The sequence below is a fragment of the Rattus norvegicus genome, chromosome 3 (genome assembly GCF_036323735.1).
Source record: "Rattus norvegicus strain BN/NHsdMcwi chromosome 3, GRCr8, whole genome shotgun sequence".
NCBI classification, from domain to species: Eukaryota; Metazoa; Chordata; class Mammalia; order Rodentia; family Muridae; genus Rattus; species Rattus norvegicus.
The window spans coordinates 24196624-24221633 of record NC_086021.1 but is presented as its reverse complement, the minus strand read 5'-3'; the positions used below and the strand labels follow the sequence as shown (position 1 = coordinate 24221633).

Genomic DNA, 25010 nt, shown 5'->3' with positions numbered 1-25010 from the left:
AGTATTTTTGCACCGATATTATTGAGGGAAATTTGTCTGAAATTCTCTTTCTTTGTAGGGTCTTTGTGTAGTTTAGGTATAAGCGTAATTGTGGCCTCAAAGAATGAATTGGGTAGTGTTCCTTTTGTTTCTAATTTTTGGAATAGTTTGAAGAGTACTGGTATTAGGTCCTCTTTAAAGGTCTGGTAGAATTTTGCACTAAACCCAACTGATCCTTGACATGTTTTGGTTGGGAAACTTTTAATGACTGATTAGATTTCTTTAAGAGTTATGGGGTGGTTTAGATGGTTTATCTGATCCTGATTTAACTTTGGTATCTGGTATCTGTCTAGAAAATTGTCCATTTCCTCCTGATTTTCCAGTTTTGTTGGGTATAGGCTTTGGTAGTAGGATCTGATATATTATTTTTAATTTCCTCAGTTTCTGTTATTATGTCTCCCTTTTCCTTTCTGATTTTGTTAATTTGGATATACCCTCTGTGACCTCTGGTTAGTGTGGCTATCTTGTTGGTTTTCTCTAGGAACCAACTCATGGTTTTGTTGATTCTTTGTACATTTCTTTTCATTTCTACTTGGTTGATTTCAGCCCTGAGTTTGATTATTTCCTGCTGTCTACTCCTCTTGGGTGTAATTGCATCGTTTTGTTCTAAAGTTTTCAGGTGTGCTGTGAAGCTGTTAGTGTATGCTCCCTCTAAATTTTTTGTAGGCCCTCCGAGTTATGAGTTTTCCTCTTAGCATTGGTTTCATTATATTTCATAAGTTTGGGTATATTGTAGACTCTGTCTGTAATCACATAAGATGCAGTTGAAACAACTGTTGAAACAACTAAGGACTAAGCCTGGTGGTTTTATATTTTTAATTTTGTTGGTTTTGTTTCTGTTTTTGTTTGTGAAGACAAAGTTTCTCTTTCTAGTCCTGGCTCTTCTGAAAGTAGGTATGTAGAACATGTAGGCCTCAAACTTAAAGGTCCACCTGACTCTAGGTCCAGAATGCTGGGATTAATTGTGAATCAACATGCCTGACTGTTTGTGTGTTTGTTTCATGTTATTGGCTGATGGACCTGGAATGTAGGTTTTTGTACATGTCAACCATATGCTGTTGTGTTGATCTTCATCCATGTCGTGGATTTTGAAATTTGGCAGAGAGAATAGTCTACTTCTCAGGATGGCATAGATTCATGACTTAATACTGCCTAAGCTTTACTGCCTGAGCTTTCTGAGTCATTGAATTGCAGATGCATAACATTTTTCCTGCCTGTTGTGTTTGTCTTGATTTTTTGAAGAAATATGAATATTTTACCTGTGTGCATGAATATCCATATTCTGTATGCCTGGTCCCCATAGTAGGCAGAAGATGGCTTCAGAGTTCCTGAACTTGGAGAAATGGATAGTTGTGAAGACCCCTTGTAAGTATTGGCAACTGAGCCCAATTATTTGCAAGACCAGCAAGAGTTCTTTACTGCTGAGCCATCTCTCCTGTCCTGTGTTGCTTATTTAGGATCAACATTTACATTGCCAATATTTCATCTGTCCGTTTGCATCTATTTAAAAACACCCTCCCCCCCTTTAGTATGATCTCATTACTCTTATAGTTTAAACTTGGCCACTTCAGGATTCTGGAAGATGAATACAGAACTGGAGTGAATGTGTTATTCTTTGTAGGAACACCAGTAAAAACCTCTGAGTTCTTTCTCTCTCTTTTGATTGATTTTTACATGGGAAACAGAGTCTTAATATGTTCCTCTGTGTGTCCTGGATAGACCTAGCATCCAGATCAGTGAAATAAGATGTGAGTCGTTCGTACAACTTCTCTGATGTGTGCTAGTACTACTTGGTTCTTTCTGTCTCTCTCTGTGTGTCTTTCTCTCTGTCTCTCTCTTTCTCTCTCATAATTAGCATCTCTCTTGAAAAGTTATATCCTATTCAAGGAGCATTCAATTTCCTTCTAAGATGACTTGGTAATTCCATTAGAACTTTTGGGTCAAGAAATAAGTGGGGGAAGCACCAGAATCATGCAACTATATTGTCAATGAGGCATACATTTACAGTGATGTCAGTATCATGGTTTCTGATGTACACATGTATGGGATATTTTAAGATGCGGTGACTTATGATGATGTGAATGTGAACTTCACTCAAGAAGAGTGGGCTATGCTGGATCCTTTACAGAAGAGTCTCTACAAAGATGTGATGCTGGAGACCTATAAGAAACTCACTGCTATAGGTAAGATTGTGGATTTTCTTTCACTTTTTAAAATAAGGGGGAAACTGTTTTCTGCAATTTCAGTTAAGAATGAGGTGAATAAATCAGGTTCACTAAAGATAGTAACTTAAATTTTGCCTAATATTCAATAATATATCATACATTTTCACGTACTATATTTTAGGCTGCAACTGGAAAGACCATAATATTGAAGAACATTTTCAAAGTTTCAGAAGACATGTAAGGTAATTGTCATGTGCAAGTTGGTATGGATCTGCCTGTAAAGAAATGTTACTGTGTCCTAGAAGTTTTAAAGATAAGCAACAGTGTAAAAAGAAAAGCCCTTCTTTAAGTGTATAGTTTATTAAATTCTCACAAATCTATGTACCTCAGTGTCAGGTGTCTGACTTTTGTTTACAAGGCTTTCCTCTAAGAAGGAAGACAAGGCAACAATGCCTACAGATATTACCATTCAAATCAGAGCCACATTACAGCTACTCTGTAGAAATGCCAATCTATTTAGTCTCATGCCACTCACATATTGCAGTGTGTGTGTGTACATATATATGATATATATTATAGGTGATAAGTATATGTTTCTAATAAGCAAATATTTCATGGTAAAGCTGATTACTCATAAAGTAACATTTCTAAGTTTAAGTTAAAGAGGCAGTTAATGAGAATCAAGAATGTTGTTGGGGAAAAACATACCACATGCCTATGGTCAACAAAAAGTCAAACTGTGTGAATTCAGTGTGGAAATCTTTTATTTGTTATTCTTCTTTTAATGCCACAATGGATGCAAGCCATGTGGGCATAGGGATATTGGAAGAAGCAATGTACTTCTCATGCTCTCTCTCTCCCAGAACAATTAAAATATATGTAGTAGTCCCCATTTGAACAGACTTTCTCTGTGTGGTACAAGTTTATAATTAGTTGGTTTTCCAACTTCATTGAGAATATATCCATAAACTCACACTGCAGAAAATCCCTGTGAGTACTAGAAATGTGGAAATTCTTTTCTGTTTGTCCTGGTTTACTTGCCAATGTAGTATGCAAGTGTATATTTCACAATATAGGAAAATTTATGCATGTACTCAGTGTGGTAAAGCTCTGAGTTCTTCCATTTCTCTTTAAATATGTAAAAAAAATTCATAAGGTAAAAGGATGCTACAAATGTGAGCCATGTAATGACACTCTTACCATTATAGGTATGGGAAACAACCCATAATAAAGGGGAAACCATGAATGTAAACAAAGTGATTAAAACTTTAAGATGTGATTCCTCTTTACAATTTGACCAAATTATAAAATTAATTCCTATAGATAAAAAGATTCATTGGTGTAGTGATTGTGGTAAACCTTTTACATGTGCCAATTATCTTTGCAGGCATGAAAAAAGTCGTACTGGAGTGAAACCCTCTGAATATTCTCACTGTGGTAAAGCCTTGGCATGTCACAGTTATCAACAAAGGCATGAAAGAATTCATACTGGAGAGAAACCCTCTGAAAATATTCAGTATAGTGAAGACTTTGTACATCACAGACATCTCCAAATACATAAAAGAACACATTCTAGAGAGAAACCCTACAAATATGACCAATGTGATAAAGCCTATTCACAACATAGTCATCTCGGAGGACATAAAAGAACACACACTGGAGAGAAACCTTATGAATGTGATCAATGTGGTAAAGCCTTTGCACAACACAGTCATCTCCAAATGCATATAATAATACATACTGGAGAGAAACCTTACAAATGTAATCAATGTGGTAAAGCCCTAGCATCTCATAGTTATCTCCAAGTACATAAAAGAATGCATACTGGAGAGAAACCCTATGGATGTGATCAGTGTGGTAAAGCCTTTGGATATCATGGTTATCTTCAAATACATAAAAGAACACACACTGGAGAGAAAGCCTATGGATGTGATCAGTGTGGTAAAGCCTTTGGATATCATGGTCATCTTCAAATACATAAAAGAACACACACTGGAGAGAAAGCCTATGAATGTAATCAGTGTGGTAAAGCCTTTGCATATTCTGGTCGTCTTCAAATAGAGAAAAGAATACATACTGGAGAAAAGCCTATGAATGTAATCAGTGTGGTAAATCCTTTGTGTATCATGGTCATCTTCAAATACATCAAAGAGCGCATACTGGAGAAAAGCCCTATGAATGTAATCATGATGGTAAAGCATTTGCACAACACAGTAATCTCCAAGTGCATAAAAGAACACATACTGGAGAGAAACCCTGTGAATGTAATCCGTGTGGTAAAGCCTTTGCATATCACAGTTATCTCCAAGTACATAAAAGAATGCATACTGGAGAGAAACCCTATGGGTGTGATCAATGTGGTAAAGCCTTTGGATATCATGGTCATTTTCAAATACATCAAAGAACACATACAGGAGAGAAATCCTGTGGATGTAGTCAGTGTGGTAAAGCATTTGCATGTCAGAACGATCTTAAAAGACATGAAAGAATTCATACTGGAGAGAAACCCTACAAATGTAATGAATGTGGTAAAGCCTTTGCGTGTAACACTAGTCTCCGAATACACAAAGCAACCCATACTGGAGTGAAACCTTACGAATATAAGCAATGTTGTAAATCCTTTGCCTCTCATGGTCAACTTCAAAAACATGAAAGAATTCATACTGGAGAGAAACCTTACAAATGTGGTCAATGTGGTAAAGCCTTTTCACAATCAAGCCACCTCCAACTACACAAAAGAACACATACTAAAGAGTAGCCCTGTGAATGTAACCAATGTGGTAATAAAGCCTTTACTGTGATCATCAAAGGTGTAGTGGTTTAAATATACTTGGCCCATAGCAAGTATGGCCTTTCTGGAATAGATGTGGCCTTTGAGGAAGTATGTCACTGGGGGGGGGGGGCGCTTTGAGATCCTATGCTTAAGCTCTACCCAGGGCAGAAGAGTCTTCTGGCTGCCTTCTGATCAAGATGGAGAACTCTCCTCCAGCACCATGTCTGCTTGGACACTGTCATTCTTCCCACCTTGATAATAGACTGAACCTCTGAATCTGTATACCATCCTCAATTAAATGTCCTTTCTAAGAGTTGCCTTAGTCATGGTGTCTTTTCACAGCATTAAAACCCAAATTAAGACAAACAGCATGAAAGATACCACACTAGAGAGAAACTATGAATGTATTGAATATGGTGAAGCCTTTGCACATTTCTATAGTTCTCACTATAACAAAAGTATTCGTACTTCCATTCACTGAACCCCTGTGAATGGAAGCAATGTACAGCCTTTGCCCTTCACAGTTATCTGTGAATACAGGAAATAACACACACTAGAAAAAAGTCTTAGAAATGGGCTCAGTGTGGTAAAGTCTTTGTGTTTTGAAATCTGCATAAATACTTAACATTTCAAAAACATGGTATAAGTAAATGCCAGGAGTTTATTGGAAACAAGCTGAGTTAGAAGGTTAGGGATTATGATTAGGGTGGTTGGGTGTGCAGTTAGTATTAGAAAGTTAGGGGTTAGGGTTAGAGATTAGGTTAGGGTTAGGGAATTTAGGACTGGGGGTGGGATTATGTTAGCATGGTGGGGATAGGGTTAGGTTGTGGGGATAGGGTTAGGGAGATAGAAAAAAAGAAAAAGATGGGAATTTGAGGGAGGAAATGGGGGGAGGTTGATTGGGGGAAAGGGAGGGATGAAAATGATATATAGTATTCACAAAATTCTCAAAAATTATCAAGTTAAAAATCATTTATCCCAATAAATTGGAAAACTCTAAAATAAAGTAAATAGACTCCTGAATGTATATGACTTACCAAAAGTAAATCATGAAGATATAAAAAAAAATTGAACAGCTTTGTAAAAAGCAGTGAGTGAAGTAGTGATAAAATATCTACCAAATAAAAAAAATTGCCAGACCTTCAATGAAATACTAACACAAATGCTTCTCAAACGATTCTATTAAATAGCAAAGGAAGGGCACATTACCAAACTATGAAGCTAGGATTATCCTGATACTAAAACCAGAAACAAACAAACAAACAACAACAAAAAAAAAACACCACCAATCTCCAATATAATTGTATACAAAATTTCTTTAAAGATAACTGCAAACTCTTCAATAATATATCCAAAAATAACCATGATCAAGTTGGTTTATTCCAGAGATTAGTGCTGGCTCAATATGTCAATACATTTTATAAATTTCACAAATCTCTTTTTTTGATAGAATAAAAATCATAACATTTTGATAGACATGTAAGGCTTTTGACAAAGCCAACATCAATCATGTCAAGAAACTCAGAATATAAGAAACACATCTCACCATAATATATATGGCAAGCAGTAGTAGCCTTATCAACCAATAAAATTTTATTGAGAGATCTGGGAAATAATCCCATTCATTACAATTTAAAAATCCAAGCCCCCACCCTAAATCTCTTGAACTAAACCTGACCAAGGAAGTGAAAGACCTCTATAATGAAAACTTTAGATACTGAATAAAGAAATTAAAAAGGACACTAGAAAAGGGAAAGACTTTGCATGCTCATGGGATGGCCATACTTCCAAAATCTATCTACAGAATCAATGCAACACCAAGTGAAATTGTGGGGGAATATTGTCAAAATACATTACTGTCAACATCTAGTGCATTGGGGGGCCTGGGTACAGTCGCAAACATCCAGGACACAGGGATCCAAATCAACGTCAGAAGCAACTACACACAGTTGCAAGCTTTATTAATCCTTATATAGATATGAATGTGCATTACTTCAATTTCCATTTTGGCAAGATACCGTAAGATCATTGTTCCCATGATACCAGGAACAACTAAGGCAAGACTAAACAAAGAAATAAGACTAAACAAAGGCTTCTCAAAAATTCACATAACAAATCACCCCTCTTCTTATTATCAAAATATACTCACCATTACAAAGAGAACATGAGAACCACTTCCACAGAAACAGGACACAACAAAACATAGTTTAAAGCCAAGTGAGAAAAACATTTTCTTCTCAAGGGCGACATTCCAGCCCCTACTTCTACTTGTCACCAGTCCTTACTTGACCCTGCCTGGGAGCTGCATCTCTATGTCTCAACACATTACATAATGCATGATAACACTAATAAATCCCAATATTCTGTATAATAAGTATTAAGACATTTTTGAAAATTTTACTATAGATCCAAGCTGGTTTTAGAAACACACACAATCATACACACAAATGTGACAAAACTGCAAAACACCAGTCAGGCATATGATGTTCTATCAGTAAGCCCAGCTCTGCTTAGGTGGAGCCCTGGGATTAATTGATAAGACAGCTTAGCCTAAATTATTGATCTCAAGTGACAGGCCCAGCTTCAAAAACAAGGTAGATATTACCTGAGGTCAACATTTGGTCAAGAGATGTATGCAAACACACTATATACAAATGGAACATAATTCAGACTAAAAGCTGTGGCACATGCCAGAACATAGATGCCCCAAGGAATTAACACAAAAAGAAATAACCCAGTTGCCAAGAGACAAATATTATATGATATTTGTACAAGGAGCCTAAAGATAACAAATTGGAAGCAATGGAAAACAGCGTGGTGGTTGCCAAGGGCAATGAGAGGGAGAAGTGAAGAGCTGGTATTTATGACATATAGATTTTCAGTTTGAAATGGTAAAAGAATTGTGCTGATGGATGGGAATCATAATCCCACAATACTGTGAATGTACCTAATGCCAGTCAACTGTCAACTTAGATAAAAATGACAGTTTTTGTATTATGTATATTTTACAAGAATGATAAATAAAAGGTCTTCCCTCACCATAAAGTGAGGTCTTTTTTTTTTTTAAGATTTAGTTATTTATTTTATGTATATGAATACACTGTAGCTGTGTTCAGACACACCAGAAGAGGGCATCAGATCCCATTACAGATGGTTGTGAGCCACCATGTGGTTGCTGGGAATTGAATTCAGGATCTCTGGAAGAGCAGCCAGTGCTCCTCACCACTGAGCCATCTCTCCAGCCCAAACGAGGTCTTTCTGAGGTATCTGTTGAAATCTCAAAGAAAACTCCTTTGAGTGACTTAGTGTAATGGAGGCAGCTGTTGGCTGTGAGGTGCTGAGAAGAAGGCAGAATCATAGAGAAGCCTGAGTGCTCTGCACAGCACTAACTCCCAGGCAGTACTTAGTTTACTTTCCTTTATAAAACTTTACAGAATGAAATTTTATGCCTATCTGTTTGGGTTGATTAATCACACGTACTTTCACAAGAAGTCAGCATTAGATGCTTCCTTTGTCCTCAAATGTCTTTTTCTTTTCTTTCTTTTTTAAGGTTTGTCACTAAGGCAAGGGTGTGTGAAACCCTTGGCTGCACTGGTGGTGGCCTGCAACATGCAATGATTTCTTTATTCACTAAATGTCTGTGCCATCTTTGGCTGTGGAGAGATGTTCAAATTCATAAGAAAATATAGTCAGTGCTTCTTTAGAGATTTCCACTAACATTTCATGTAACAAACATCAGTTTATTACTCCCAGGATGGCGAGCCGCCTCAAGACAGGATAAGCAGTGAACAACACAACACTTAGCATTCGATATTGAGCAACTCAGATTCCAGCTCTGAGTCCCAGACCACTGGAGCGCTAGACAGCGTCCTAGAACCTTCATCTGCAAAACTGACTAAATAGCACATACCTTTCAGGATTACTACAAAATTAAGGATGAAACATGTAAAACTGTGCAGGCCCTGTCTCTTAATGGATACTAAATAAGCAAATATTAGTCACTATTTCTATCCCTGGTGTTAGTGTCATTAGAGAGCCTGTGCAGGATAGGGGACAACAGTAAGTGTTCACTGGTAAACTTTTCCCCCCCACATCATAAGCAATAATGAGAGATTGAGACTAAGACAACTCTAGCAATTAGCATTTTGGGTTGATTTCAATGATACCCTTTTATTTGGTCTTTTTAACTCTGAACTTTGCTAATATTAAACCCATCTTTTTATCTGTTTTTAAAAACAAATTCATGTAAAATGTAATACTAAAGCAATCTGACAACTGCTTTTTCTTTTTTTAATTATTTATTTATTTTTAGTATGTGTGTGGGAGTGTGGAGGCCCCTCAGAAACTAGAACTGTCTGGTCCCCTGGAGCTGGAGTTAGAAGCAGCTGTGAACCTTCCAATGTGGGTGCTGGGAGTCAGGTCTCGATCCTCTTCAATGGCAGTCTGTACTCTTAACCACTGAGCCATCTCTTCAGCACCATAACTGTTTCTCTTAGTAAAGAAAGGAATACCTGTTTTAAAGTTGTATCACATTACATGGTAAGGACTATCACAAACAATAGATGCTGTTAAAAAAGAAATACAGGTTGTGATTTAGCAATTAAGAGCTAGAAGACATGCACAGTGCAACAGGTGTCCCTTTCGTTTTGCCTCTGTCAGATTTGCATCAGATGTAATAATGGAGCCATCACTCAGGTGGGAGGTTCTCAAAGACTGGACACAATATTGCCCACCAAGTTTGCAGAGCAAATGCATGTCGTCCAGAATTATTGTATATTCTTCAAGCCTGTGACCTTCCCTAAATGATTTTTACTGTTTGTTGTAATTTGTTTTCTATGCTGAAGTAAACACAAAGATCAACACCAACTCGAGGGTTTTATTTATTCTGTTTCACAACTTATAGTTTATCAAGAAGGGAAATCAGGGCAGTAACTCTGGCAAGCAGGAACCTGGAAGCAGGAATTATAGCAGAGACCACCAAGGAATGCTGTTCCCGATGGTTGGCTCAGCTTGTTTTTTCAGATGACTCAGGACCCAGGGGTCACACTGCCCACAATTCATTGGGCTTTCTCACATCCACAATTAATCAAGAAAATGCCCAATATATTTGCACACAGGCCAGTCTGATGGAGGTCTTTTCTCAATTAAGAAGTCCTCTTTGAAGATGAGCCTCACTTGTGTAAGGTTGACAATAAAAACAAAACAAAACAAAGAAGCTCACAACAACAAGAGAAAAACCCAGCATGTTGTTTTCTGATGTTTCCTGTATTTCACTTCCCCTAGAAAGAGTGGGGCCCAAAAGCTTCTGAATCATATCGGGCTGTACTAAAGTACAATAATGCATTTACTCATTTTTCTCCCATTTAATTTATCTTAGATATTTTATCCCAGCAAAACTTCAGAGGACAGAGGGGAAATTCTATGCTGCATATCAGCTCAGTTACTCACCAATGGAAAAATTTTTAGTGCAGTTTTTTTTTCTTTTAAAATTCAGGGTTATGTTGTTTCTGAACAGAAAGAACTGCACCAAGTCCATTATTACACACCAAATAGCTTTGAGAATAGGTTTGATAATGCTTTTTTTTTTAAAGAACAACTTTTAAAGATTTCATGCATAGTAGTACACTGTTGTCTTCAGACACACCAGAAGAGAGTACTGGATCACATTAGAGATGATTGTGAGCCACCATGTGTGTGGGAACTGAACTGAGGACCTCTGAAGGAGAAGTCAGTGCTCCTAACCCCTGAGCCATTTCTCCAGCCTTTGATAATGTTTCTTAATGAATCCATCCTATAATTACAGGGTAAAACAATATTTGCTTTCAAAACTTGAACAGTTGTGAAGACATTCAATAACAACTAATATTTCATTCATGGTTTGTGAAGCTGCTTTTGCATGTCTAATGCTTAGTAAAGTTGTAGTGGATATATTTTTTATTGGAATTTTTATTTACATTTCAAATGTTATTTATTCCCTTTCCTGGTTTCCCAGAGATAAGCACCCTATTCCATCCTCCTCCCCTTCTTCTGTAAGGGTGTTCGCCTTCCCCAACCAACCCCTCTTCCTGCCTCCCCACCCTGATGTTCCACTACACTGGTTCAGCCTTGGCAGGACCAAGGGCTTCTCCTCCCATTGGTGCCCAAAAAGGCCATCCTCTGCTACATATGCAGCTTGAGCCATAGGTCTGTCCAAAGTGTTTTGGGTAGTGGTTTAGTCCCTGGGAGCTATGGTTGGTTGGTATTGTTGTTCTTAGAAGGTTGTAAACCCCTTTGACTCCTTCAGTTTTTTCTCTAGTTCTTCCAATGGGGACCCCATTCTCTCAGTTCAGTAGTTGGCTGCTAGCATTTGCCTCCGTATTTGTCATGCTCTGGCTGAGCCTCTTAGGAGACAGCTATATCAGGCTCCTGTCAGCATCCATCTTGTAGCTTCATCAATATTGTCTAATTTTGGTGGCTGTATATATATGAGCTGGATCCCCAGGTGTGGCGGGCTCAGAATGGCTGTTCCTTCAGTCTCTGCTCAAAACTTTGTCTCCATATCCCCACCTATGAGTATTTTTGTCCCCCCTTTTAAATAGGACTGAAGCATTGGTCCTTCTTCTTGAGCTTCATGTGGTCTGCGGATTATATCTTGGATAATTCAGCTTTTGGGCTAAAACCCATTTACCAGTGAGAGCACACCATGTGTGGTTGTGTGTGTGTGTGTGTGTGTGTGTGTGTGTGTGTGTGTGTGTGGTTACCTCACTCAGGATGATATTTTCTAGTTCCATCCATTTGCCAATGAATTTAATGATGTCATTGTTTTTGATAGCTGAGTAATAATCCATTGTGTAGATGTACCACATTTTCTGTATCCATTCCTCTGTTGAAGGGCATCTGGGTTCTTTCCAGCTTCTGGCTATTATAAATAAAGCTGCTATGAACATAGTGGAGCATGTGTCTTTGCTATTTGTTGGAGCATCTTTTGGGTATATGCCCAGGAGAGGTATAGCTGGGTCCTCAGGTATTACTATGTATAACTTTCTGAGGAACCTTCAGACTGATTTCCAGAGTGGTTGCACCAGTCTCCAGTCCCACCAACAATGGAGGAGTGTTCCTCTTTCTCCACATCCTCGCTAGCATCTGTTGTCATCTGAGTTTTTTTATCATAGCCATTCTAACTGGTGTAAGGTGGAATCTCAGGGTTGTTTTGATTTACATTTCCCTGATGACTAAGGATGCTGAACATTTCTTTAGGTGCTTCTCAGATTTTCCATATTCCTCAGCTGAGAATTCTTTGTTTAGCTCTGTACCCCCTTATTTAATAGGGTTATTTGGCTCTCTGGAGCCTAACTTCTTGAGTTCTTTGTATATTTTGTCAAACATTAAGTGACCATAGGTGTGTGGGTTCTTTTTTGGATGTTCAATTCTATTGCATTGATCTACCTGTCTGTCTCTGTACCAATACCATACATTTTTATCACTATTGCTCTGTAATACTGCTTGAATTCATGGATGGTGATTCCCCCAGAAGTTCTATTATTGTGGAGGATAGTTTTCGAGGGACCACAGGGTGATGTGATTTTGCGGCTTTGTCAGATTTCCAAGTTACATGTATGTAGCCTCATGGAGTACTCATGAGGGTGGCTCTGTCCTCAGAAAAGAGACATTCCTTCTATCCTGAGAACACAGCAAGAAGATTGATGTTGGGGAATGGAAATCTGTGGACCTCAGCAAACACCTAACCTGGCATCCTGACTTAGTATTTCTTGTGTTTCTGTGCTGAAAATTTATGTGACTTTTTATAATGACAGACAATCTCTGTTGGGTTCCTGAAGAGGAAATATGCATCTGTCATGCACCATCTGCAAAGCAGTCTATAATGATGTGTAGGTGGCAGTTTTATGAACGGAAAGACCAAGGCCCACATGGTCCTGTAGAAGTCGGGCAATACCCTTTGTCCCCAGTTCCTTATTTCTACCTCTACTCCTTCTATTAGCTGTCCTGCTAAAGTGGAAGATGATATTTCTCTGTAACTATATTTTTCTTACTACTATCTTCCGTCACCTATTTTTTATTTAAATTAAAAGAGCATTCTATCTTCAACTTTCTAATCAAACTGTATATTCTGAACCCAAAAAGAAAAATAAATTTAAGATAGTAGCATGAGACAAATGCCTTTTTATTACAAAGAACACCTTCCCCAATAAGGAACTAATAGAACAGTCAAATTATGTGTTCCCTAGAATTACGTTTATGAGTCACAAGCATTAAAGAAAAGCATTTTGCTTTGCAAAATATATTCTGTATTTTATAAGCACTAGTTACTGGTGCTTGTAAAATACAGCAGAGCCAGCCTCTAATAAGAAATATGTGAGGTCAGAGAGACCCAACCGCCTGGTCAGGTGGGCACTCCTGAGGCTGCAGAGCGGAAGAGACCACCAACACTGCTCACCCCTGCCCACATCCCTGGCCCAAGAGGAAACTGTATAAGGCCTCTGGGCTCCCGTGGGGGAGGGCCCAGGAGCGGCAGGACACCGGCCTGAGACACCGCCGGAACCTGAAAGAAACAGACCAGATAAACAGTTCTCTGCACCCAAATCCCGTGGGAGGGAGAGCTAAACCTTCAGAGAGGCAGACAAGCCTGGGAAACCAGAAGAGACTGCTCCCTGCACACACATCTCGGACGCCAGAGGAAAAAGCCAAAGACCATCTGGAACCCTGGTGCACTGAAGTTCCCGGAAGGGGCAGCACAGGTCTTCCTGGTTGCTGCCGCTGCAGAGAGCCCCTGGGCAGCACCCCACGAGCGAACCTGAGCCTCGGGACCACAGGTAAGACCAAATTTTCTGCTGCAAGAAAACTGCCTGGTGAGCTTGGGACACACGGAAGCAGAATTTCTCTAAGACTGGGCACGTTCTGTGTTTACCGGAAGTCCCAAACCCGCGGATCCCGGCCCGCAGCAGCTCTCTGCTCCCAGACCCGGTGAGAGAGGGACCCAACCGCCTGGTCAGGTGGGCACTCCTGAGGCTGCAGAGCGGAAGAGACCACCAACACTGCTCACCCCTGCCCACATCCCTGGCCCAAGAGGAAACTGTATAAGGCCTCTGGGCTCCCGTGGGGGAGGGCCCAGGAGCGGCAGGACACCAGCCTGAGACACCGCCAGAACCTGAAAGAAACAGACCAGATAAACAGTTCTCTGCACCCAAACCCCGTGGGAGGGAGAGATAAACCTTCAGAGAGGCAGACAAGCCTGGGAAACCAGAAGAGACTGCTCCCTGCACACACATCTCGGACGCCAGAGGAAAAAGCCAAAGACCATCTGGAACCCTGGTGCACTGAAGCTCCCGGAAGGGGCGGCACAGGTCTTCCTGGTTGCTGCCGCTGCAGAGAGCCCCTGGGCAGCACCCCACGAGCGTACTTGAGCCTCAGGACCACAGGTAAGACCAAATTTTCTGCTGCAAGAAAGCTGCCTGGTGAACTGAAGACACAGGCCCACAGGAACAGCTGAAGACCTGTAGAGAGGAAAAACTACACACCCGAAAGCAGAACACTCTGTCCCCATAACTGACTGAAAGAGAGGAAAACAGGTCTACAGCACTCCTGACACACAGGCTTATAGGACAGTCTAGCCACTGTCAGAAATAGCAGAACAAAGTAACACTAGAGATAATCTGATGGCGAGAGGCAAGCGCAGGAACCCAAGCAACAGAAACCAAGACTACAATGCATCATCAGAGCACAATTCTCCCACCAAAACAAACATGGAATATCCAAACACACCAGAAAAGCAAGATCTAGTTTCAAAATCATATTTGATCATGATGCTGGAGGACTTCAAGAAAGACATGAACACACTTAGGGAAACACAGGAAAACATTAATAAACAAGTAGAAGCCTACAGAGAGGAATCGCAAAAATCCCTGAAAGAATTCCAGGAAAACACAATAAAACAGTTGAAGGAATTAAAAATGGAAATAGAAGCAATCAAGAAAGAACACATGGAAACAACCCTGGATATAGAAAACCAAAAGAAGAGACAAGGAGCTGTAGATACAAGCTTCACCAACAGAATACAAGAGATGGAAGAGAGAATCTCAGGAGCAGAAGATTCCATAGAAATCATTGACTCAACTGTCAAAGATAATGTAAAGCAGAAAAAGCTACTGGTCCAAAACATACAGGAAATCCAGGACTCAATGAGAAGATCAAACCTAAGGATAATAGGTATAGAAGAGAGTGAAGACTCCCAGCTCAAAGGACCAGTAAATATCTTCAACAAAATCATAGAAGAAAACTTCCCTAACCTAAAAAAAGAGATACCCATAGACATACAAGAAGCCTACAGAACTCCAAATAGATTGGACCAGAAAAGAAACACCTCCCGTCACATAATTGTCAAAACACCAAACGCACAAAATAAAGAAAGAATATTAAAAGCAGTAAGGGAAAAAGGTCAAGTAACATATAAAGGGAGACCTATCAGAATCACACCAGACTTCTCACCAGAAACTATGAAGGCCAGAAGATCCTGGACTGATGTCATACAGACCCTAAGAGAACACAAATGCCAGCCCAGGTTACTGTATCCAGCAAAACTCGCAATTAACATTGATGGAGAAACCAAGATATTCCATGACAAAACCAAATTTACACAATATCTTTCTACAAATCCAGCACTACAAAGGATAATAAATGGTAAAGCTCACCATAAGGAGGCAAGCTATACCCTAGAAGAAGCAAGAAACTAATCATCTTGGCAACAAAACAAAGAGAATGAAAGCACACAAACATAACCTCACATCCAAATATGAATATAAAGGGAAACAATAATCACTATTCCTTAATATCTCTCAATATCAATGGCCTCAACTCCCCAATAAAAAGACATAGATTAACAAACTGGATACGCAACGAGGAACCTGCATTCTGCTGCCTACAGGAAACACACCTCAGAGACAAAGACAGACACTACCTCAGAGTGAAAGGCTGGAAAACAACTTTCCAAGCAAATGGTCAGAAGAAGCAAGCTGGAGTAGCCATTCTAATATCAAATAAAATCAATTTCCAACTAAAAGTCATCAAAAAAGATAAGGAAGGACACTTCATATTCATCAAAGGAAAAATCCACCAAGATGAACTCTCAATCCTAAATATCTATGCCCCAAATACAAGGGCACCTACATACGTAAAAGAAACCCTACTAAAGCTCAAAACACACATTGCACCTCACACAATAATAGTGGGAGATTTCAACACCCCACTCTCATCAATGGACAGATCTTGGAAACAAAAATTAAACAGTGATGTCCACAGACTAAGAGAAGTCATGAGCCAAATGGACTTAACGGATATTTATAGAACATTCTATCCTAAAGCAAAAGGATATACCTTCTTCTCAGCTCCTCATGGTACTTTCTCCAAAATTGACCATATAATTGGTCAAAAAACGGGCCTCAACAGGTACAGAAAGATAGAAATAATCCCATGCGTGCTATCGGACCACCACGGCCTAAAACTGGTCTTCAATAACAATAAGGGAAGAATGCCCACATATACTTGGAAATTGAACAATGCTCTACTCAATGATAACCTGGTCAAGGAAGAAATAAAGAAAGAAATTAAAAACTTTTTAGAATTTAATGAAAATGAAGATACAACATACTCAAACTTATGGGACACAATGAAAGCTGTGCTAAGAGGAAAACTCATAGCGCTGAGTGCCTGCAGAAAGAAACAGGAAAGAGCATATGTCAGCAGCTTGACAGCACACCTAAAAGCTCTAGAACAAAAAGAAGCAAATACACCCAGGAGGAGCAGAAGGCAGGAAATAATCAAACTCAGAGCTGAAATCAACCAAGTAGAAACAAAAAGGACCATAGAAAGAATCAACAGAACCAAAAGTTGGTTCTTTGAGAAAATCAACAAGATAGATAAACCCTTAGCCAGACTAACGAGAGGACACAGAGAGTGCGTCCAAATTAACAAAATCAGAAATGAAAAGGGAGACATAACTACAGATTCAGAGGAAATTCAAAAAATCATCAGATCTTACTATAAAAACCTATATTCAACAAAATTTGAAAAACTTCAGGAAATGGACAATTTCCTAGACAGATACCAGGTATCGAAGTTAAATCAGGAACAGATAAACCAGTTAAACAACCCCATAACTCCTAAGGAAATAGAAGCAGTCATTAAAGGTCTCCCAACCAAAAAGAGCCCAGGTCCAGACGGGTTTAGTGCAGAATTGGCTGAGAAACACCTAAAGAAATGTTCAACATCTTTAGTCATAAGGGAAATGCAAATCAAAACAACCCTGAGATTTCACCTCACACCAGTGCGATTGGCTAAGATCAAAAACTCAGGTGACAGCAGATGCTGGCGAGGATGTGGAGAAAGAGGAACACTCCTCCATTGTTGGTGGGATTGCAGACTAGTAAAACCATTCTGGAAATCAGTCTGGAGGTTCCTCAGAAAATTGGACATTGAACTGCCTGAGGATCCAGCTATACCTCTCTTGGGTATATACCCAAAAGATGCCTCAACATATAAAAGAGACACATGCTCCACTATGTTCATCGCAGCCTTATTTATAATAGCCAGAAAATGGAAAGAACCCAGATGCCCTTCAACAGAGGAATGGATACAGAAAATGTGGTACATCTACACAATGGAATATTACTCAGCTATCAAAAACAACGAGTTTATGAAATTCGTAGGCAAATGGTTGGAACTGGAAAATATCATCCTGAGTGAGCTAACCCAATCACAGAAAGACATACATGGTATGCACTCATTGATAAGTGGCTATTAGCCCAAATGCTTGAATTACCCTAGATCCCTAGAACAAACGAAACTCAAGACGGATGATCAAAATGTGAATGCTTCACTCCTTCTTTAAATGAGGAAAAAGAATACCCTTGGCAGGGAAGGGAGAGGCAAAGATTAAAACAGAGACTGAAGGAACACCCATTCAGAGCCTGCCCCACATGTGGCCCATACATATACAGCCACCCAATTAGACAAGATGGATGAAGCAAAGAAGTGCAGACCGACAGGAGCCGGATGTAGATCGCTCCTGAGAGACACAGCCAGAATACAGCAAATACATAGGCGTATGCCAGCAGCAAACCACTGAACTGAGAATAGGTCCCCTATTGAAGGAATCAGAGAAAGAACTGGAAGAGCTTGAAGGGGCTCGAGACCCCAAAAGTACAACAATGCCAAGCAACCAGAGCTTCCAGGGACTAAGACACTACCTAAAGACTATACATGGACTGACCCTGGACTCTGACCCCATAGGTAGCAATGAATATCCTAGTAAGAGCACCAGTGGAAGGGGAAGCCCTGGGTCCTGCTAAGACTGAACCCCCCGTGAACTAGTCTATGGGGGGAGGGTGGCAATGGGGGGAGGGATGGGAGGGGAGCACCCATAAGGAAGGGGATGGGGGAGGGTGATGTTTGCCCGGAAACCGGGAAAGGGAATAACACTCGAAATGTATATAAGAAATACTCAAGTTAATAAAAAAAAAAAAAAAAAAAGAAAGAAAGAGAGAAAGATTAAGACAATTGTCCGAGGCTGGAGAGATGACTCAGAGGTTAAGAGCACTGACTGCTCTTCCAGAGGTCCTGAGTTCAATTCCCAGCAACCACATGGTGACTCACAACCATCTGTAATGGGATCTGATGCCCACTTCTGATGTGTCTGAAGATAGCAACGGTGTATTCACATAACTAAAACTAAATAAATCTTTAAAAAAAAAAAAAAAGAAATATGTGAGGTCAAACACAAGCCAAATCACTTCTTTTATGTTCAAATCCCCAATCTTTATTTAGCTTTTATGTTCTTACCCTTTCTTTGGCATTGTTTACAATTAATTTCAAACATTAATTTTTAAGTGCTACCCCCACTTGAAAGCAGTCCCCTTCCCTCCCATCTTTTTTCTTCCCTTTCTTGTCTCCTTTTTCTCTTGTCTGTTTTTTTTTTTTTCTTTGAGACAAGTTCTCCGTATGTAGCTCAGGCTGGTCTCAAACTCTCCACTCTTCTACCTTAGCCTCCCAAGCTGTAGATATGTAGGCTTTCCATACCACATAAGTGTGTGGCAAACTTTTCATTCAAACAGATTCTCTTTTCTGTATCAGTGATTGCTTTTCCTTTATATAATAGGCTACACTTAACTTTCTTTCCTTCTCCGATTATTTTTAAATTCTTAATTTAATTAATTACTTTATTTTTCCGATTTCCTTCTATTCCCAGAACCTCTCCTAGGAAAGACAGAACAAATCATGGTGCTCCCAAACTCAGAATGACTTACAGATAGAAATCCCAAGTGTTTGCTGTGCTGTTCAAGGCCCTTCAAGCCATCTGTAAGGAGCTTTTCTGTTCTCTGTTGATATTTTCCACCCACATGGGGCTGTCTCCTCTGTCTGCCCAGTGCCTACAAGGAGCCCTCAGGAGCTGGCATTCTTCACTGGCTCATTCCTTCTTTCTTCTCTGGATTCTCTATCCTCTAAGCCCCAGGACATCCTGTGATGTCTCCCATTCTCTTGCATTCAGTAATTGCCAATCCACTGCGCTCTTCCCAACTCTCCTACCCAACACTCCTTTTTTGTTCAGTCCTCCTGCTGTATGTTGGCCTGAAGCTGTTTGCATTCTAATGTTAATTCTGCTCCCTGAGCGGGCTGCCCAAGGCCAGGAGTCCATCAAGTACCTAGGTGATCTCAGGTGAACCTTCTCCCCATTTTAACTGGACAATAAAGGCTAGAGTCTGATTGGGGAAAGGTGGGATTGTAGGTTCAATAGTGGGGGAAGAGAGGAGGAGAGGACAAGAGGGGAAGGAGAGAGGACAGCAGGAGGAGGAAGCAGGGTGGATCATAACCGTGTGGCCAGGAGAACCCGCAAGTACGAAGGGTGTCTTATAGCTGGGGAATAAATTAGTATTGTGTTGCATCTGACCAATCTAGGCATATAGCTTATGATTCTAACAATTGTGTGTTTTTTATATTGGCTTATTGGGTTTGGAAATTCCAGTAACACCGTCCTTCTCAAATTCCAGATGTTCTTTCTTCTACCTTCCTCAAAGGATTGTTGGTTTTTCCTAAAGGGCAGTGCCCTCTTGTTGCTTTGTAAGTCATAGATGTTTAAAACATTTTTGCCAGGTCTGGAAGGTCACCAAGCGTTATGGTTGAGAGAACTAGACCCCAACTCAGGCCACAGAGTCTTGTGGGAATGAGAAGTTGAACTTACCAAAATAGGCTGCCTTAATAAATCAGCCTGATTTCATTTTTTTCCTAAACAGAAGGGTTCACATATGTATTATTGAACTAGCCTATTAGTGTAGAATCTTAAAATATGGGAAAATCCAGAAAAAATCCAAATAAATCATGCTTCTCTATTCGAATAGAAATCATCGTGTCAGTTTAATATACCAGCTTAATACCATATATAGATCATTATACATATATATATATATATAGAGAGAGAGAGAGAGAGAGAGAGAGAGACAGAGACAGAGACAGAGACAGAGACAGAGACAGAGACAGCTTTCATTTAAATACATTGAGAATGGACTCAAGCTGGTAATGAATCATAGCAGTAGAAATTTTGTCTATACCCATTACTTGATATGCAATACCTCATGTATAATACACACTGCTTACTAGAGGAACAATGGATAGAGGTGAAGAGATTATGAGGACAACAGATTGAGGTTGTGTAATCCTCAAAATCAACCTGTATGCCTCACCTGCCCAGGGACCAGGGAACTTCCTGGAAAGCTGGAAGTTGTAGTTTTTAGAAAATAACAAAGTTCCATGGGAAAATAGCTGTCCTATAGGTTTGTCCTTATAAACCCCTGCAACACATGGCTCGAGGCCATTCTCAGCTGGGAAATTCTAGGAAATCGTCCTCAGCAAAGTCTATCCCTTGGTCAATATTTAATATGTAAAGATTTCTTTAAATTTGGCTCAAAATGGTGGAGCTGGTTTTTCTGGCCAACTTCAGGATTAACCGTTGATGTAGAATAGTTTTCCTACCATCATTACAATTGTTAATTTGATTACCAAGGACACCTAGGGCCATAGGTAAGGAGTTCTGTTATCAGGTGAAATGATACAACAGGAGAATAACCCCAATTAAATGACTGTAAAGTATAACACATGCCCAGATCCCTAGGAGTCCTGAGAAAGGCCAAGGCCCAGCAGCAACTCCCTGATCTCCCCAATTTTATTATGAACCAGGAGTCAGTCTTCTCACTGTGCTTGACTCTGGATGGGTTTTGTCCAGGGCTATGTACGAAGAGGACAGCATCCAAGGTTGGCAAGGGTAGCTTTAGACAAACTGTTTTCTGTTGTTAACTTTTTAATGCACCTAAGTGAATAAAACCATCCTTACAGTATCTATTCTAGATATCCATCCCTTCCAGGCTCAATTGGCCAAACTTAGTCCAGGTTTTGACAAGGGATTGTCAAGTTTGGTGGGAACCAATCATCATTAACCTGAGTCTCAGAGCACACCTGGGGCTTTGACAGGAAGAGAGTAGCCATCTAGACAATGAATGTAACTATATCAGGGTCATGGCATTTCAGCTGCCCCAAGAGCTTTGCTACAAAAGAACACATAAGGCAAATGGCCCTGAAGGCAACCCCCCAGTGCATTGTTTATTTTGAATAAAAATAACAAAGCCTTTTCTTCCTTGTGAATTACTATGTCAGGAAATTAACCATCCTCTCTCTGCATATAGCAGATTGCACTTTTAGTAATTCATTTTAATAGATCACACCAACTTCTTGAAATCCATTTCTGTTTCAAAAAATAAAAGATAAAAATAGATCGTAACTGACAGGAACCATGGTCATATTTTCAGTAATTGTGCTACAAGCATTTTACAGTAAGCGGATTTTTAATGTGGAAGACTGTATGAACTCTGTGGCTAAGTAGGGGTGAGATGACTTAATAGAGGGTGCTATGCACTCACATTTGAATGAACTCAAGGTCTGTCCCATAAAAATGCTTGGGTTGTCAAAATATGCCTGGGTGGTTAAACTATGCCATTATCCTGGATGTTGTGGCTCAGATGTGTATACAACTCTTTCTACATTGCTGGCTGCACGTACACAGAAGCTCTAAAGCTTTCCTAGGAGCTCTCATTTTGTGGACACCGCAGAAATATAGTACTCCCTACTGTTAGGCCATTTGACCTATCAGGCAGGTGTCTTGGCAACTGTGTTTTCTGCTCCTGGCAACCATGTTCCCTGCTCTTGTAAAAGTCACAGAGCTTCTCATTTTATCTTAGACACTTAAAACTCAGAATGTGCAGAATGATTATTGTTTTCCTCATCAAATCCAGAGAGGCCATACCCATTTGCTTCTATACCCAAATTCATCCTACATCACACACACACACACACACACACACACACACACACACACACACATGATCTCACACAAACTCATGCACACTCACACATGTATACACCTTCTTGACTGTGTCAGACTGGTGTCCAGCCAGCTCTGGGATCTCTCTGTCTCCCTCACATTCCACAGTACTGAGGTTACAAACACATCGGCACCGTGCCTAGTTTTCAGGTGGGTTCTGGGTGTTTGAACTCAGGTCCTCATACTTGAATAAAAATCATTTCACCACTGAGCCATCTCTTCTGTCCCTCTAATTTGGTGACCTTTGACAAAAGCTGGGCAGCTTAAAACAAAGGTTTTATAGACTGTTCTTCTACCAAAGGCTGTCAAGATTTTCTAGCCTTTTAATTCTTTAATTGGTAGAGAAAATGAACCTGATCAAATCTTCTAAGTGTCTCAGACCTTACACGGACAGCTACACCCAGGCTGGCAGGAGGAATGGTTTAAACAACGCATGGCTTGTTGCCATCTTGACTATGGGATAAAGAAGGAGGAGTCATAGCTTCACTGACTTAAGGGCAGCCACATGGCTGGCAGCCATCTCTGTCATGGGTTAGAAAAAACAAAAGCAACGGACCTCGCTTGGTGGCCCTGATAGCCAAACCTTGTCAAGTAATAGTGACCCACTTGGTATCTGGAATGCATCACAGGGTTAGGGTTAGTGTTTTAGGGTTAGGGTTAGGGTTAGGGTTAGGGTTAGGGTTAGCTTGGTGTAGCTGTCCATGCAAGGTCTGAGACAAACCCAATTGGATAAATGTCTCAGCAGACACCTGGCAGAATATGGCAATCGAGGTTTAGACCCAAAAGTGTCCATTTTCTAGTCTTAGCTGGAACCCGAAGGCTCAGCTACACATAAACCTGGGGCTGTACAGTTGGGAATGAGGGTGGCCTGGGGTCAAACATCTAATCATCTTGCCTCTGACTCCTGAATGATGGGATGACAGCCATGAAAACCACCATGCACAGCTCAAAAATGGAGTCCCAAATTTACATTTGTAGGTTTCCACATTTTCTTCTGTTTTTTGTTCTAAGCTTTTTCTTTTGTTTGTTTGTTATTTGTTGAGACAGGGTTTCTCTGTGTAATCCTGGCTATCCTGGAACTCTCTCTGTAGACCAGGCTTGCCTGGAATTCACAGAGATCCTCTTGCCTCTGCCTCCCAAGTGGTGGGATTAAAGGCGTGAGCCACCACCACCTGGAATCTTTTTGAGGCTTTATTCCACCTCCCTAGAAACTCTCACATTCCATGCATATACTTTTTGGATTGCTAGATATTCTTAGTAAGTATCCTTTTCCTCCCAAGAAACATCATTCTTCATAATTTTATCTTCTGAGCTATACTTGGTCCAACATTAGTATAGCGACTTCAGAATTCTATTGTTTAAGGTATGCACCATAAGCATTCTTGTAGACAGTAGAAAGTTTAATATTGCTTTTTAACCGGTTGAATACTTTCTGTCTTTTAATTGGTGTGTTTAAACAATTCACTATTAATGTATTTTTATGTGTTTAATATTAAAATCTGTGGCATTTCTAGTTATAAATTGGACATTTTTATTATTCACTTCATCATTATGGTTGAATTATTACTCATTCCTCGCTATTCTCTTTGAAAAGCATTTTGTTAACATTTAATGAATTTCCCTACATTAGACTTCAAGCCACCAAGAACCAATGCCTTAGTTAGAGTTTCATTGCTGTGAAGAGATCCACGACCAAGACAATTCTTACAAAGGTGAACATTTCATTGAAGCTGAATGTTCAGTCTATCATCATCTTAGCAGGAAGCACGGCAGCTGCAGGAAGACACGGTGATGGAGAAAGAGCTGAGAGTTCTTGATCTAAAGGCAGCCAGGAAGTGACGTCTTCCACCCTGGGTGGAGCTTAAGCATAAGACGTCACAGCCCAGCTCTACAGTGCCACATGTCCTCCAAGGCCAGGCCTACTCTATTCAGGGGCAGCTCTGCTCTGACTTCCCAGGAGACTCCAGGGTTTGTCTGTGCAGTAAAGGACCACATGATTCTAAAATTTCAGGTCTTCCTTGACCTGGAGGGCATGTTGTGTTCATATGAAAGAGCATCACAATTAATCTTAATACTTGTAGTAATCCTGGTGTTTACAGTGTACACTTGTTTTTAAAAGATTTCTTTCTTTGTTTTATTTATATCAGTACATTGCAGCTGTCTTCAGACACACCAGAAGAGGACATCAGAGCCCATTACAGATGGTTGTGAGCCACCATGTGGTTGCTGGGAATTGAACCCACGACCTCTGGAAGAGTAGTCTGTGCTCTTAACCCCTGAGCCATCTCTCCAGCACAACACTGTACACTTTTAATGAATCAGAATCTATCGTCAAATTATATGTTCTATGAAGACCTTAGCATAATAAATTCTCAACTTTCCTTGCTAACTTTGTTCTTCATATATTTTTTGCACAAAATAGATCCCGGTTTCTCTCTGGTGTCATAGGTTTTTCTGCCTGAAAAAATTTTTCACGAAGTTGATCCACTGAAAGAATTGAGTACACAAATGACGTGTACTCAACATTTGTTTGCCTGCACAAGTCTTTATTTTCTTTACTTTACTTTCTGTATAGAATTATGGATTAGTAGTTTCTTTCTTCATGTAGGCCATGTTA

General features: G+C 40.0%; 1 pseudogene; it reads left to right on the top strand.

The window, feature by feature from the left end:
• The first annotated feature begins 1352 nt into the window (after nt 1–1352).
• Nucleotides 1353–5055, top strand: Znf844l-ps3 (zinc finger protein 844 like, pseudogene 3; annotated as a pseudogene).
• Nucleotides 5056–25010: the final 19955 nt, after the last annotated feature.